This window comes from Stigmatopora nigra, chromosome 14 (assembly GCF_051989575.1).
Source record: "Stigmatopora nigra isolate UIUO_SnigA chromosome 14, RoL_Snig_1.1, whole genome shotgun sequence".
Lineage (NCBI taxonomy): Eukaryota > Metazoa > Chordata > Actinopteri > Syngnathiformes > Syngnathidae > Stigmatopora > Stigmatopora nigra.
The window spans coordinates 7,525,028-7,540,530 of record NC_135521.1 but is presented as its reverse complement, the minus strand read 5'-3'; the positions used below and the strand labels follow the sequence as shown (position 1 = coordinate 7,540,530).

Sequence of the window (15,503 nt, the reverse complement as noted above, 5' to 3'; positions counted from 1 at the left end):
TAGTGAGCGGGCAACACAGGCAGGCTTTGATCAAAGGTGTATACACAGCAATTCTGAAGTTTAGTCAAGTGTGTTTGGGTATCACTGACTCCAATTATTATTATCAGACAGTTAGCGGTCCTCACATTCCAGTCTTATTGGTAGATTTCTATCGTTTGCTTACCTTTCCAGACGCTCTTTATGGCCTGTATAATACAATAACACGGTAGAAGGTTACCTCGTCCTTGGCTGCTTCACCCATGAACAATGCATCACAAGTTTGCTTTAAATGTCTTGAAATTGTTCCATATTCAATGTGTTCACTTCGGGGACATTCCTACTTCAAATCATAACGGCTGACTTGTCCAATTCTTGGCATGTGCTCTTGGGATTTTTTTTTCTCGCATCCTGTTGTGATAGACATTTGTGCCTTTTTCGGAGAATATTGGGGTCTCCCAATAAAGCAATTCATTTATGGGAGGGCTAATAAAAAATACTCCAACTTTGACATAGAGTCACAATTACCCATAGGAGAGTAATAAAAACTGACTCATAATCCCTCAATTTGAGTGCAGTGGCCTGTGAAGTTTCTATTTCAGAATGTTGAAACACACTTGTGGGGGAAAAAGCTTCCTTCAGAGTGAATAACGTTGAATGGTTCCAGGGTGAAAAGTGTAATTTTCGCTTTTAATGACGTTAGTCTGTTCTGTTCTTTTCAATCCTAACATCGCGCTGGTTTAATTGAAGTATATTTCATATTTCTATCTCACTATAAAGAGTTGTCCTCATCCCCGATCCCTAATATGACTCCCAATCAGATTTTAATTACTTTTCCACCAAAAAGACAATTGAGTCTTTCAGGTGTGACTATTTCTTTAATGTGTGCAATTTGATTTGACAGTGCTTTAATTGAAAATTTAGCAGAGATAAAATGCTGAGCGATTTCTAGTTATGTTGCTGTACGGATAATGTCACACTCATGCAATCAAAAACCTTATTCAAGTTATTTTGGTGTGATCTAGATGGAATCTTGTGAAATCTGACTTGAGATAGCGAGAAAAAAAACTTCTTTGTTGGAATCCACACTCAATATATGAACCAAAAGGTTTCCCACTTGCCCCACATTTTCTAACAGAATAGGACCTCTGTCAATGCATTTGTTAAACCATGAACATTCAAACCTCAAATCAGGAGGAATTGATATGTTCCCCCCAAATTCATTGCATAATGGTAGAAAAAAATACATTTGTAACCCTCTACTGTATTGCTGCCATTCTTAAAGCATCTTTTCCTAATAGGTGGGAAATACTGTCTCCTTCAAAGCCTCTAAATCACAAGGCTATTGCTTGTTTATGACTTTAATGTCCAAACTAGCGGGAAAAAAAATGCCCACACGCTTGGTCGATAATGCTTTCTTACCGCTGTGTTGTGTTGACAAGAAAATTGAGTCCACAGTTTCTGGATTTAACCTTTAACCACATTTTCACAGAGCTCCGCATGTGACTAAAGTATTGGACCCACAGGTCACAGCGACCCTCGTTTGTCGGTTTGTCTGCTGTGTATTTGTGTGTATCCTTTGGGGTCAGCTAGCATGTGAGAATGAAGGGTCGTCATAGATCATCTCGTGAACAAATGTAATCAGGTACATCTGAAATAGTTATCTCACATGGGCAGAAAATTAAGGCAAGTTGTAAATAAGTATTTTTTTTTGCTGAAAAGTTTTGGACAAATAATTTAATAACCTTTTTTTAAATTTACATATATTTAGATTTAAAAAAATACTTCTTGTCATGTAATTCATTGAAATATTTCATTTCATCAATTGAGTAATTCCTGAATGTATTTGTACTCCATTCCATTAGTACTCAATTTTTTAAATTAATACAAATTTATGTAGGTTATTGTTTGCCATTGACATTCGAGCCAATAAATACTTGAAGAATATAATTTCAAGAAAGATTTGGTTTAGATCAGATAATTTCATTCATCACTGGCAGATTGTGGAATTAATGTGATTAAATGCATTATTAAGCACGTTTGGGCTAATTTGTCAGTGATTAATGTGTGAATCCTCATCAGGAAAATACTGGATATCATTTGCTAGTATATATCTCTGCTATTTTTGTTAAAATTAACTGGCTGTGTTGCATTTGAAATTCCGGTACGTGTCTAACCTTATTCCATTTTCCACTTGCAAACTATAATTCGGTGATGTAATTTGTTGACTTTATTATTCTTCAGTGGTAATTCAGTGGCAAGCTAAGGTGTAATTATGTGACTGTAGGTGGTTATTTTTTTTATTGTAAATGAAATTTTTGTATGTGTCTCATAGTTTTCTTTGTTATGCTGTTATTACAATTCAAAATTTAAAAATATTGATGCATTGCCTCTAATGACTGACATACCAGATAATTGGTTGTAGACAGAAAAACGGATGTGAGGACAAATAGGAAAACAAATTAGATACAATAATAGTTGTGGTTATGTTACACATGATCTTGGGGTTTTCATAAACGTTTTTTTTTTCCTTGTACCCAGCCGCTGCCATCTAAATAATAAATACCATACCACTTGCTGTAATCATTTAGCTACATGTACCCGACCCACTTCACAAGAGCTCAAATTCAGAACTTGCTCTTGCTCCCTTGTTGGTGTTCAAAACAGACAGTGGCCACAAAGCTCCTCTTTTGTTTCAAGAAACCAACAAGCTCATGATCCGTGTCGCACAGTAAAATGTTATTTCTTACCAGTTATAAGGGGTGGAATAAAACTAAAATATCGAGTTTGGTTTACGCTTATGTATTTTTTCCCCATCTGGATTTGAACTATTCTGATTTTTGTTTTGTGTGGTTTTTTTCCCCTCAAACTACTGCCTGACACAAATGGCAACAAGCAGGTAAAAAGTATACCACGGGTCGGCATCTTGGCCTGAGGAAAAACTAATTCTGGACGTCCACTAGTGATGAACTCATTTCAATAGTTTAATTTACTTTTTAAGAACCACATAATTGGACATATATCATCGTCAATGGAATTGAAAGACTCATACTGCTTCAGGTGCTAGCACATAATATACGTACAAGGTATACTACTTCAGATGAACGTCTCGTCCTCTTGCGGAATTCCCTCATGTTCTTTTAGGGAGAGAAAATACATGCACCGATGAGCGTCTATCTATTTAAGTGGCCTTTTATTGAGGGATAAAAAGCTCCTCTTTGCCTATGTTCCCAGCTGCTGCCTCCTGCCCGCAGCCATTATGAGACAAGTAAAGGTGGTCGAGACACATGGGCCAAAGATTTCACAACAAATGATGCCGATATTAGTGGGATGCTAAATGTCAGTGTATTGCTCCTTCTTGGAGGGTAACCATTAGATTTCATAAGTTTTGTCTGTGTTTCAAGTCAATATTCCAAATGTATATTTCTTTTTTGAGGGTGTTGGCAAATGTGCAACAATAGCAGTAAATTAGTTGAGGAAATAGATTCCCCTTGAGTTCCGTTTGCAGTTACTTTAGCTGAGATAGCTAAGACATCAGTACTAAGTGAAAGTGACTGCGCAAATCGAGATTGATGGAGTTAATGGATGTATTCATTGTGTCACAGAATAGTACCCACTCCCTCCTCCCACACACACTTCTTGTGTTACTATTTATACACCGCAGATGTCAGGGGGTCTTCATCCAGATGTTTTATGGTGCATATCAGATGTGGTGTTATAGTTTTAAGCACATTGTCAATGACCAACTGGATCTCAGGAACTTTTTCTGAGACCTGCTTGATAGGGAGATTGAATAGCAATGGCAACAAACTGCTTTTGATTTAGGGGGAAAAGGTGGTGACTTTAAAATTATGTAAACGTAATGCTAAGGGGATAAATTGACTAATCTAGAATTTAACCTTTGACAGGAGGTTATCACATGCCGTTGTATAATTGTCTCTGCTATGCTGATGACTGGCAAAAGGCCATGGAGATTATCAACACGGACTAATTGTACAAATTTTCTTTTTTGTTTCAAGGTTTCGTCTTTCAAAATGTCAGAGAATAGGAGCCTAATCAATAAAATTGATATTTGTTAATCTTGGCCAACAGGCTATCATCACAGTCATGAAACATTGCAGTCTTATGGATCTGCAGTCAGTCATCTTTACACAGTTGGTTAAATAGGGCAGTGTGCATTTTCAACCAAACTGTGATTGGTAGAAAAAATAAAACAGTACAGGAATATTCAAAAAAGCTACCTTTTTCTAATGGACATGTTTGCCATCATACTTTTACCGATCTGATTGCTCTAATCAGGAACAATGCAAGAGACATTTTCTTGAGTGAAACTATTCATCCTGAACTAAACCTCTTTAGACTGACTTGAATTCACTGACTCAAAGGGTACTTTTGAGTCTCAGAGGATGACAAAATAAACAGAAACAGGACAGACTGAGATGAATCGTGAGATAGACCTAAATTAGCAGGCTCTTCGGAAAATACAAACACTTCAGTTGACTCAATTGAATGGGGCCACTGACTTAATTTAGTGGACTCGAAATACCACATACTCAGAGTGATCCAGGTTAATTTAGGTGACTGACTCAAATTAACTGAAACCCTAATGTCACAAATAGTATTTACTCAATCAAATAAGCATCCGGCACCAGTAACTCTTCTGAGACACGACATAGCCATTGAATTTACCAAATTACTATTTACTGTTCTGATTGCATCTGAGAAGGTCCATTTTAGCCTCGTAGAAGTCTCCAATCTCACCCAAAAAGTTTACTAGACGTTTTTCTTTGTAGTTTTATTTATTATTATTATCATTTAAGCCAGCGGAATAATGTGAATATCTGACAAAGTTGTAACATCAGCTGGTGTCAGCATATTTTTAGAAAGGGACATACCCCACTTACTGAGTGACAAACACTTGCAAAATGGCTTGGTTCCTGCTTCTGGCTCAGTGGTTCTGCGACTGAACCACATCTCCTGTGGTAAACAACTTGTTAAATCATTACATCATCTACATAAGCAGGCCAACTGTTTGCCCCTGCGCTGCTATACCTTGCAAGGCACCGTCTGGCTTGAAACAACAGTGTCATCTCTATTAGCTCAAGTGTTTACTCAGACAGCTTTCATCTTGGACGCAGAGCGCATCCCGCCGCTGTGATTAATGCATCTCCACGCTGGAGCTAGCCACTCTCCATGGTCTCTGGTAAACTGCTTCCCCTCATGCCCACCACCGCCCACCCCGCCCAATCTTCCTTCTAATGTGTCTCGACAATCAAGAGATTGATAGTGATCATTATGCCGCTCCCAAAGAGTAATGTCACGTCCCGGCGTGAGTCAGGCCACTTCATAATTCAAGCACCGTTGTGGGTTGTGCTAGCGCTTCGTGACCGGTGACTATGAGCAGCTGTGACTGTGTCATGTCGAACCAGAACGGCTGCCGGCTTCATCCCACTTTTTTCCTCGCCAGAACATTTCCCAAATCCACCGTGCTGGGGATGCTAGTAAAACATTGTATGGCTTCTCTGACAATAACAAAACAAATAGAAACAAGTCCACCTATTGTAAAGACACAGGAAGATACAGTAGTCAGTCTTTGTGTTTCAATATTACCTTGCATGGCCTACAGAAGAGATTGTTGTTCATGCACCTCTCACCTTGACATTTTATGAGGCAGCATAACTGACAAACGGAGGGTGACACTCTATTTGCTTTCTTCTCTGCCCCAAGTCCAAACAGTCCAAATTCATTTGTTTATCTCTGTATATCTTTCCGAAAAAAAACTGGATTGGCTCTAACAAACCTGAGAACCCTGCGATGATGACCCTTACATGATGAATGAATGAATATATGCATGTTTTGTTTATAATTTTCTGATCATGTCAGGGGTTAATCCTCACTTTATTTCATGCTTTTTTTTGGGTGTGTAAATTTTGGTTTTGACTTAGGGCAAGGGTGTTTAACATAATACTCCTCATATTTAATCCCCCCAATCTCTTGTTTGCTTTTCGCTGACATCTTCCTGGCGGGCTTCTCTGCATTTAGCCTGAAAAAGGCACTTTGTCAATATAGTTACCCATATGAATATGGAGGGACTCATATGATTGCTTACTAAATCAGAGGGATTAGAATATTGACACAGCCTTGAATAAACATGAGAACAAGGTCAACATCATTGTGCCTATTTTTTAAAATATATATTTGCATGATAGATACACTGTAGCAGATCTCTTTGTTTGAAATCTAATGAAGGACATCTCACTTTGGTGGAAGGATATAATTGTGAAAGAGGAAATTTGAATAAGCATGAGTATAGTTTGATGGTAAATAGCCTGTGTGTGTGTGCATAGTTGTTGTGCTTATACCAGCGCCCTCGGAGTGCCCCAGTGTGATTAACTGTGCTATCAGATTATGTCCGGCATGGCAGATTGATAGTGATGGTGATTAAGCGTACCTGGAGGTGCAGCATGATGAGTCTCACTCTCTTTTTTCATGTCGGGGAAAGCGCCACTGGCTATTTTATAATGTTGTAAGTAGTTGGGTTGGTAGGTCTGTTGTTTTTAGGTTCGAGACAAGTCAGTTGTAAGGTTTTTACGTTATTAGGTCCATTGATGTCAAGGGTGGCCCGGCACAAGGTATGTTCCTTACCAGTGACCTTTCTTTCCGTGTGTCTGGCATGTTTTACTTCATATATACATGATATTTTGAATTTTATCTAGATAATATGGAATCTGTTTCTCCATTGCACCTCACAGTCAAAACTGGGTACTATTATACTACTTGACTTCTGAGTCAGTCTACTTTATATCTGACCTCGTTAGCCTGTGCAGTAGAGGCTATGAACTAAAGATTCCACACGATCAGAGAATAATAATAAGGCAAGCTATGCAAACAGCTGGAATTTCTGCATGCATTCCAACTGAAAGCTGATAGCGGACATCAGTTTGCCAGAGCTGCTGTATCAACATGTCTAATCCAAGCTTATAGTGCACACGGCGTTCTCATACAATATTAATACTGGCCGGGGAACTTAGTGCAGGCAGCTGCTGACAATTGATGCTCACGCTCGGCCATATGCTGCGTCTTTCTCCAGCTCACTTCTCAGTTGTCAGTCATGTTGGCCTTCTCATGATCTTAATTCTGATGGATGTATTCCAGTGTGAAATGAGTCACCCAGGCGTGAATGCCAACCAGCCCGCGCTCACATTTGGTGAGTGGTGGTGTCTGTCAGAGGAGGTGTGCGCCTCTGTTATCTAATTGAGGGCCGAGTCAGTGCGATTAGAGGCTACCCGAAGGGCGGATGCTGTCTTTTGGGTTGGAGACATGTCCGTTACGCTGCTGCTGCTGAAGTCTTCAGAATGTTTCTACTGAAGCACATTTCAGGCTGCATGTATAAATTGGAACCAAGAGTTAATGTTAATGTCCGGCATGGCAGATATATGGTGATGGTGATTAAATATATCTGAAGATTTTAGCTCTTAGCTTTTAAAGTTGGCTTCCAACCAGGAATTATACTTTATACTTTTAAACAAAAGGAAAGAGTTATTGTGCTTTTGCACAAAATGTACTCTCTTCTGTTTGAGGTCTGAGCTAATACATTACATATAGTAGACATCTACATCGGCCTCTCTTGCTACCCGCTGGCTCAGTAACTGTCGTATAGTGTGCCATAATGACAAGATTTAATAATCAGTCCTAAATAACAGGGCCTATATTGCTGATATTGATAATGAGAGTAGTACCATTACTTTTTAATGTTTCTTGAGTAACACTGAAATATATGGTATCCCTAAATATTCTCTAGCCAACTGATAGTGGAAATATACACATATTGATGTCAACAATTTAGTTTCCGCTGTACAGTAAGACGTCTTTTGGTCATAATCAACTCCTTAAATTTCAGTAACAAAGTGCCTATGGATGCACTAAAAACTTTTCAATGTCATAAATACGCAACTTTAACAACGCCTCTCGATTTCCAGCTGCATCTCGTTTGTTGCGTTTATGAGTGAACGCTCCATCAAGTGACGGATGTGCGAGCGTCGGTAGGCAATTGCTTTCTCTTTGCTATGATCAAGCAACATAAAAACCCATTTTTTTATCTTTAGGGAGGATAAATCTGGATCTATGAAAATGATTACGCTGGCAGAATTTGATCACACTGGGCATTATTACTCCCACCTCGATGCCATTGCCTTAAACATGTACATTAGCATTAATAGGAGCTAGACATTGGGTCATGAGTTCAGTCTTAAATCTTTTCTGTTGCCCTCAAACTCTGTACTCGTGCAAGAACATCAGCATGGTTTGTTATCAGGAAGAAAAAAAACATTATTTACTGGAGCCCATGATGACACCAGGAGCCAAAAGATCATTTGGGCTAATGGGCTGCTGCAAATGCATTCATTACTATTGCTAAATGGCTTTGATGAGGATGCTGATAAAAGTTGATGAGGAAACTTTTTTTTTTTTTTAAATGATAATGCATCCCCGTTGCTTTCCAGCGTGCTGCTGATGACAGATCGTCTTTCATCGCTTCATATAATGTAGCCGTGACATACAATTTTAGTTCAGTTGCACCACAATGTTTCAACTGTTTCGGGTTAGGCGACCTGTTAGGCGACTCGATTTCTCCCTCAGTTTTGTGTGATTGTGAATGGTTGTCTATCTCTGTCTGCCCTACGATTGAGTGGCGACCAAGCTGGGGTGCTGTCTGTCCGCCTTTCGCCCAAACTTAGATGGGATAGCCTCCAGCACCCCGCCACCCTGACAATGAGAAGCATGGTGTTGAAAGAGAACTGTATGGACTTAAGTACAAAACAAAACCTACTAGAACAATCTTTATATTTTCTTTTTGACACCAGTGTGTTTACTGAATGAGCTTGTTTGTCATTGTGGTCTTGGCACCTGGATGTGTCATTGCAACAGTGTCTATACTTGAGCAGATTGGCACAATTAGACATAATGCTCTGGGAGGCTTCTTCTGAGCTTTTCCTTTGTGTGCCTGCATTTGCCTTGGAGATCCACTGAAGCATAAGCGAGCATAAGCTGGATGCCTCCTTGACAACAACACATTGCTAGTAAAAATCAATGTCTGCCTAGCAAACCTCACAGCCGCCGCACGTACGCGCATACGAGTTAGTGCGTTCCATGGGGAGTGCAATGTAAGGTGGTCCAGTGTGCTGTAAACAAACATTAACAACCAAATGCCTTGCCTTTTTTCTGTATTGATTAACACGCAATACAAGGCTAAATTAAGAGTGACTCTGATAACGACTAGGCTGACTAATGACGCGTCACTTCAGAAACGTCTATAGAGCCCCATGGATTTAAGAAAAGAAATAGAAATTCAATCCCTGAAGCCTGTTTCATTTATAGCTGCATAAAACATAATAGCGTAGTCTATCATGAATAGATTCACCAAAAACTCTCCAGAGCCAGTGTTGGGAAAGATTTAGAAAGTCTGGCATTTTGGTTCTCAATATGTCCTGAAACAGAAACTTGTCTTGGAGATGTTATATTCTAATACCAAATTGGACCCTTTCATTCATAAATTATGATTTTTTTTTCATTCAACTTATTACTTTAAATTATCAGTGCTGGGTGGACATTAAATATTGACTGGGAGGGTCAAATGAATGTCATTTTAATCACCCCACCCAGTTAAAATGGATTGGAGATCCACTGCCATCAATACCACTAAAACATGATTTTTCTTAACCAGTTCTGCACACTTAAATGGATTGGGTTTCTACCCATTGTCACATTCTGTGAATTTTGGGTCACTTGCTGCACATGGTGGGGTTACTTTCTCTGGATAATTTCCTTGTTATTTTAGGGTATTTCTGGGTTACTTCTATATTAGCAGCTTTTTCAGATTACATCCGATTTATCCTAGGACTTTTTTCCTAATGGAAATAGAAGGGAATGTTTTTATTGTCAAATTTTTGTGAAAATGGGACTTGAATAGTTTTCTCAGCCCTGTCATATTTGGTAGAAATGAATCATGAATCAAGACCCCATGCCCTGAAACTCACAGATAATTTGGCTTTTTTAGTTGAGCCAACTGTTTTATGATCATTTTGGCTATTTCCAAGCATTTGAGAATTTCTAATTTTGTCCGGGCGGAACGTGGTGGCAAATATTGCATCTTGACCTGTCGCTGGAAGCAACGTTATCCCGCTTGGGGCGATTAGAGAGTGTGGTAACTCATGCATAATGTTTGTGTGTGCATGTGTGCACGCTTAACTCTCGCAGTGACCCCATCCAAGCGCCTTGGGCCGTATCGTGTTGCCGATTGAGCCGTGCAGCGCAACCTCCCAGGACCTAACGGCGGGTCTTCCACAACAGCGGTCGTGCTGTGAGGCTTCTGGTGTGTGTTTGTGTACCGCAACATGTGTTTGCGCGTACCACCTTCATCGTGCTAGCCCGCTGAGAATATTGACAGCAGTGTCCGCACACACACACCATGCGTGGTGGTTTAAGAGTAAACCAACGATTGCTGCTATTATTATTCTGCGCTGGTTGCGCTCTACTCTGCTGCCAAGTGTATTGCAACTGTGGGCTATCAATTCATAGCACTGGCCCACGGGAAAGCGCTTTGGAAAGCAGAGGGATTTTCACACTGCATGCTGCGTGTGCTTCTTCTTCCAACTCTGGACTTTTCTTTTTTTGCAAAGAAGAGCAAATTCTAATATTCAAATGCACTCAGCAAAAAAAAGAAAAAGAAAATGGAGGGATATTGAGGCAATGGAAGGGCGGGTGTGATATAATGACACCAAAATGCGTATTTGTTCATCGTCGTTCATCAGCTTGAATAACAACACATTAATAATAAATGAGGCTAATGCAGTCAGTATATGACAGTGCATTAAATACTTAATAATACACTTGGCTAGTGTGTTAAAATGTTTCATTGCCTAATTCTTCTGTATTTTGTAGTAAGCTATATTATATTCTTAGCTTATTGCCCATAATGGACTTGACTGAAACTTTTTAAGTAGAGGAATGTGTAGATTCTTCAAACATTACATAACGAGGTGGGCCTCCACACTGCATGTGGAGCCGAAGCAACAAAACATTGGTTTGACTGACGAACACCTATGTTCCAATTATGCAAAAGGTGACATGTTACCTGCCTGACCAAGACAAACATTAGATGGCCAGCCAGGATAAATATCACTTTGATGTTTTTATCAGCGGGCTAATTGGTAGAAGAGTGCACTTGCGACAGCGAGCTGTCATAAGAGAGACGCTAAACTGTCATCATCTGTGAGATCATCTGCCATCTGCGATAGCGTGGGGGATTTTGCATTCAGCGGTTGTATTTACTCAGATTCATTTGCAATTGAATGTCTGGAATTCAAATATTCACCGATGAATGCTTGTTGAATAACTTGAAGGTTTTTCTATAGCGCAACCATTACGTAACCCCTTGAAATATTAGTTACTTCCCCCTACCCGTCCCTCTACTGAGACGTGTCTTAAAAAGAGGTTGCACTGTCTGAGCAGACAGCACTGAGGAGGAGGAGGAGAGTGGCGAAGGTGTTCTGGCAAAAAATATGATGGAATTCACAACGCTCCATTTCTTTCCCCTTCAAACAAAAAACATGCTAGCTCCGCTTCAGCAATCCTCACTCTAACTCACCCAAGACAAGGTTGTTTTGATGGACCCCAATTCCATTGAGTATACCTAAAACACCCCCTCCCACCTCTTCCGTTCTATTGGAGCCTCCCAATGAGGAGAAGATTGTGCATGTCATGGAACAATCCAAAAGTAAAAAAAAGCACTTGGGTTTAAATTTGAATTGCAAAAATGTATACTTGCCTCGTATCTATAAGCATCTTTGCAAATCTAAACAACTTACTATTCTTCAATTGATGGCCACGCAGTTTTACGTTCTTTTAAATACATTAATTTACACTTGATTTATTTTATTTCCTTTAGAGTGAACAAACCGCTAGGATCACTGACGTATTAGTCGAATAAGTCTGTGCTATCTTATCGATTGAACACACTGCAGATAAAGAACCTTCCTTTCCCAAAAGTGTTTAATCCTGGAAGTCATCCATTATTCACTGCATTTAAACCAAATTCTAAAAAGGGCCTTTTATCATGCGCTCTCAGCCATCCCGGTCGAGTTTTCTTTCAGAGATCATGTTGTGCGCATACAAAGATTAAATAGTAGCAGGTATCGTATGCACACACCATTTTCTGTTTGCCCAAGGCCGAGCCAGTCGCAGCAAATGGCCTTTTAGTTCCATTAGCGGCGGCATCAGTCTCTTAATGGAGAGCAAAATGGCACTGGACCTTTTGCGGTACTTACACAATGAACATAAAGTCCCTCACGACACGCGCACATCTTGATGGCTGCAAAGCGACTCATGTGTTTGAACATTATCCATTGCGATATGCAAGGACTTTCAATGTTGGAATTAATACTCATTTAAAATGAATGTCATAGAAACCCGATAGGCCTGGCTGCCAAAATTTGGCACCACTGTGGCCAAATGTGACTGACAACAATAAAGGGGAACCTGGCTGGTAAGGAAGGTTCAATTTAAGGACCAATCTGCGGGACCTTCGGCCGTTTAATAACGGGAGTGGGTGTTCTAGGCAGTAGCTCTGTGGCTTTATGATTAGAACAAGGAATGTGTGCTCATGGTCATGTTCCATTTTCAAAAAGGACCAATGAGCAAAGTAATTTTTGTTAATTATACTGTATGCAGCAGCTAAATTCGATTTAATGTTGTGCCATATTATCTTTCCATGCAGTATTTATTTACACCCCAACCTATAACTAATCACTCATTTTCCAAACCGTTTATCCTCACAGTGGTGCTGGAGACTATCCAAGACAGTTGAAGACCTATATTTAATATATAGGCATCTATCTATCATTACTCTGTGGTTAATGTGTTCTGTGACTGTGATGTTGGTGCAAAAGCACTGAGGCGTTATAATACTGCCTTTAAATGATGTGCAAGCCTCATTAGGAGGGGTATTAGCAGACCGTTGCTGCTAAGACTTGAAGTATTCATCAGGAAGTATCTCTTATAAGTCTCTTTCTGATCTGTATTTCTAGCATTCTCCACAGCTTGATGCAGTTTGAACACCTGAACATTTCATCAATCTTCCCAGCTACTAAATCTACACTTGAAAGACCGGCTGGCCCAAGTTTAAAAAAAAAAACTTGTTCAACATCTCCAAAGCAGTGTATTAATTATTGATACAAAAACACATGCTGAGAGACACATTTTGTGAATTAATGTGCCTGAGAGAGGTAAAGGAACCTGAATAATATTTCAGGGCCGCCTTAGAGTTTCAGTATGGTATTTAAAACCCAATTTTATAACCCAGTCTTGAAGCCTTGCTTTTTAAGACAGACAGACACTTGGTGGATGTGACACTACACTATACATGTGAGCTCATTCTTGTCTAGTCTCATTTAAATCACTATGTCTAACTTAAAACTCGAATGTGGGACCAAAACGTTAGTTTGACAAGTCAATATTTCCATAGATTGGCCCAGGCTTGTAACTTTATTTTCTAACTTTTGTTAGAAATGTATTGCTTGAAACCATGATTTGAAACCGGAACACCAGTTTGAAGCCATCATGTGTAATACTAACACTTAATTGAATTCCTAAATGAGCCTTGAAAATTCATTTGAAACCATTACCCAAGCTTCCAACTCTGAACTTTTAATCCCTAAACAAGGCTTGAAATCTTAATTTTGAAGCCTAACTGAGGCCCACTAGACTAATTTTAAATGTTATCTTGAGACTTGAATCCTGTTCCCAACCCCTAATTTGAAACATTAACCCTATTTTCAAATCTGTAGGTATAATTGTTAGTGTATCTGTATTTCCAGGCAAATTTCCCTTGACATTTCAACCTAATTCTCTCTATCAAGGTTGCACTTATAGGCTCCAGGTGAAATCCCTCAGCACGTCCTCTTCTTCTTGCCTTTTCTCTCCTCTTTATCACGCTACTGCTGGAGTACTCACTGATGGGAAAGAGCTTGAATAATAAGAAAATGTAGGAGAATAAATAGGTAGGCCCCGAGGTGAAGCAACAGCTGATACAGATCCACATTTCTATTAGCCTGCTTAGCACTTTTCTAATAGGAGTCCCCTTCTGGCCCGGTAAGATGTGTGGAGCGTCTCATCTTCATCATAGTCACCTCGTTGCTGGTGGAAACTAGAACACTTAAACTCACATGTTTTTCTCAAGAGCCTCCCTTTCGAATCCTAAGAAAAAAGACCAGAAATCCTTCTTTGTACCCACTACCTGGTGTATTTCTGGCTTCAAATCCTTATTTTAAACCCAATTTATAGTTTTTAACTCTTAGACCTGGAACCGTCACACTATTTCTTTTTAACTAGTTGCTGTGGTGATTTGAACTAACCTTAATGGTGGCATCAAATCTACTATTTCTATCTATCCCCCCCATATTGATTACATCATTTTAGTGCCATATTGATGCCAATATTGTTTTTAGTAACACAGTACTACTCAAAAACATTTATAGCGTTGGACTATGAGGAGTGACTTGAGACTTCAACATTTCCCAGAAACACAATCACTTGCATTTGATTCGTTTCATCTAAGATGGAGTCCGAGTATGCATTATAGACTAAATAATACCTATTCAACACACATTGTCGCAAAAATCTCTTAGGAAACACAAATGGTTACACCACTAGCTGATATATATTTTTTATACCAAAATAGTGATCTTGCAATCCTAAAATCAATCTGAATTGTTCTAAAACCTGTGTTTAAATGGCAAACCCTAAATTCAAACTGCAACTTTGTTTTGAAGCCCATAGTTTCATTTTGTATGTGATATGTGTGATAATTTCAATGTTTGTCTTTTTCTCGGCTAACCCACACTTATGCCGAAACCGTGAACCTTAGAGGCGAAGATGAAAGAGTGTCTGTGCCTTGTCAATTTAGTATACATATACACATTTGCATATTTCATACGTGTGTAGTTTCGCTTTGCAGAGCATCTCCACAATTATATATTCAAATACCAAAGGATATGCAGAAACTCAGAATACAGTACTAATCATCTTCAGAAATGTGAGCCTTCTCCAATCCGGGTTCATTGGATCAAATCAGATTTGTCAGCACTGTGAGGCTTTTTTTTCCCACCTGTTTAAACTGGCCGAGATGGATAGATAATCGCTGTGCATCATTCCGGGGGGCCATTTCCACAGCTTTGTGTGAAATTGGAAAACCTGTTCTCGCCGAGTGAGAGCTAATGGATGTTCTGGTCATTAGTTATTTGAGAATCTTCTCCGGACGTAATCAAACGTGAAGCCTGGTGTTAAGCGGCGATAAAAGGAGCAGATGCCTTGCTAACTGACCTTCTGTTTTAAGAAAATTCGGTGACTTCCCACTCAGATTCGTCGTTTTTTATTGTTTTGCAGCGTTTGCATCTCATTTCAGTTTAATGTTTCGCTTTCGGTTGTGTTTACTTTATTTCGGCTCTGACAGTTGGTTGTTCATGCCGGTTTTG

At 39.4% G+C, this 15,503-nt stretch overlaps 1 protein-coding gene across 1 annotated transcript in view; it reads left to right on the top strand.

Annotated features, from left to right (window-relative positions):
• Positions 1-15,503, top strand: part of LOC144207070 (teneurin-3) — a 134,204-nt gene that overhangs the window by 49,492 nt on the left and 69,209 nt on the right. The window lies entirely within an intron of this gene.